Consider the following 2,577-nt stretch of genomic DNA (forward strand, 5'->3'; position numbering starts at 1 on the left):
TGTTTGATTAATTTTGTTTTGTTTCATGTGTTTTTGTTCTCTATGCCTAAGACGTGCTTGCATGGTATTAACATCTAAAAAGACATTAATAATTCTTTTTTTTGATTCCCTACCTCGCATAATAGATTAAAGCAAATGTACATAAAAGTCTAATTTTTGTGATACCCTTCCCTTTACTAAAACAAATCTGTATTGCAAATTGGAGGATCGCTAGACAATATTTTTCTTTGTAATGAAGGTGTACAAAAGCGCAGCTTTCATTGTACTAAAATATCCCAATATTGAAGTTAATGGTTGAAAAATGAGGAATTCGAGGGAGATTGAAAACGTGGTTCAAAGTTACCAGTAGAGGATGTTATGGTGTAAAATGTATTATGATGTGTTTAAGATACTGCAGTGTGTCTGAATACACGCCCACCCACACACCCACACACACACACACACACAGGTATAACAATATTCATTCATCTTTACTATTTTTTTAGATACAGGAAGTTCTACAAAATTAGGTATTTCAGAAATAGACAAAACTTGATTAGATATGTACTTATGCCAATTAGTTATATGTAGTTAAGGCGCATTGTATTAACCTTAAGAAATGGGCGTATTCCTAAGATTATAAGCAGGCACAATTTTCATGCAATGATCGTGCAATCAGCGAGGTTGCTTTACTCAGAACTAGTAGAATCCACCGGTTAGATCATACAAAAATCATTATGCCTACTGTAAATAAGTCTAATTCAATAAAAGCAACTAGATTAATCTGATGACTTCTTAAAAGGTACGTCCGCCCCTTATCGTTCAAAAGAGGGAAGAACATTCCTTGGCCAAAAACAAGCATAGACTGAACTTTCAGACAATATTCCAGTACAAACAAATTATCTCGCTAATATATTATTGAACTGATTTTTTAATAAACAAACACTTAAATTTTAATACAAAATACAAAAAAAAATGTTTTTCAATTCTAAATATTGAAACCTTTAGAGACAAAAAAATTTGTGTACTTTTAACAAAAGAAATAAAATGGGTTAGATAAAAAGGCATTAAGGAAAATATGAAAATAAAATTCTTTCTGTACAGATTTTTAAAAAGAATAATTTTATTTTTGGTTGTACTTTACAATTATATTTTGTGTATTTTTTCATTTCGCATTTTCTTGTTGCTTGTTATGTCCATAAGTGGTGTTGGAGATAATTTTAAATGCGAAGTTTTTGTATAAGATTTTCCGTACGTCCATGTTGCTCTTTTTGTTAGTTTAGGGATATTTGAATTATCCTATCGGTTTTAAACTTAACACAATGATTCCTTTAACAGTAAGTTACAATTTTAAAGGCTATTATCGGTTAACTTTTTTACATCAAACTTTTATATGAAATAATTATCATATTCATTTAATTTTTGAAGTAATAAATTCTGGGACAACAAGGTACTAGTTATAGACAAAGTATCTCTATAATCAAGTCCTGAGAATGTAAGTTTGCCCATATAAAGTATCATGTATACAAACTACTTTGCAAAAACAATGACATACAATTTTATTTAGACATATAAATCTATATTCTGCCTAGTAAGTTCTAAGACTCTACAAGAGTTAATATCCGATTGTCCTACCGTCTGATTTCAGAGCTTAGCTTTTTTATATTGTCATTCTTGTTTGCAATAAACTTTATGTTCTCTAACCAAGTAAAAAGTATTTCGCCAATATAGTAAATATTTTTGATCACCTCTGTCTTTTGTCTATATAGTAACCGATACCCCGTCAATCATATCTTTATACCTTATGTAGGCGGCGTCAAGGTTAACATCGGGGAGGGAAGGGACATTGGGCTCTTTTTACTCTAGTATCCAAAGTTTTTAGTAGAGTTATCTTATGCGTTGTCTCAACAACTTTGGGGACTTTCATTGAATTTTGATTTGTTGGTTCGTAAGTTGAGTGCCCAAACGTTTCAACCACTAGTTGTAATCTACAGGAGAATTAGTTTTGTGTATAATCATTGGGGATGTATATTAATCTATTGGCCATTGTCTTATCTCTTTAGATCCCTGGTTAACATAAAAACTGTGGCAATATTTTAACACATTCAACAAGAATAACAACGTCCAACAGTGAATAAAGCATAAAACAACTGAATGTATTATGAAGATCAAACGAGAAAAACGGAGATATGCATGAAATTTTAAAAAAAAGTTTAGATTTTGAAAGGTGAATTTAAGGATTTTGTCCTAATATATATCTAGGGCCAGGAATAAATAAGATATTCGTCTATTACAATGAATCAATCATTGCTACTTTTGAGTAGAAGTCAATAAGAAAATAATCGCTGAGCCTTTTTAATTCGATCAACAAATTTTCGTAACAGGTTCAGAACTGTCCTAACTAAAAACAAGGGTTACATACCATTTTAGATAGTTGACTGGGAAATAGTTAAATGTTTGAGTATTTTTGTTTTGCTAAAATAAATGCGGTAAAAATAGGTTTATTGTCTAAGAACTCTTTTCTCGTCAAAGAAATGTAATTAAACAGACAAAACTAATTATAGAACAATGGCCACGCTATTGAAACTAAAAAAAATG

Source organism: Acartia tonsa, chromosome 3 (assembly GCF_053477335.1).
Source record: "Acartia tonsa isolate MP-2025a chromosome 3, ASM5347733v1, whole genome shotgun sequence".
Classification (NCBI taxonomy): Eukaryota; Metazoa; Arthropoda; class Copepoda; order Calanoida; family Acartiidae; genus Acartia; species Acartia tonsa.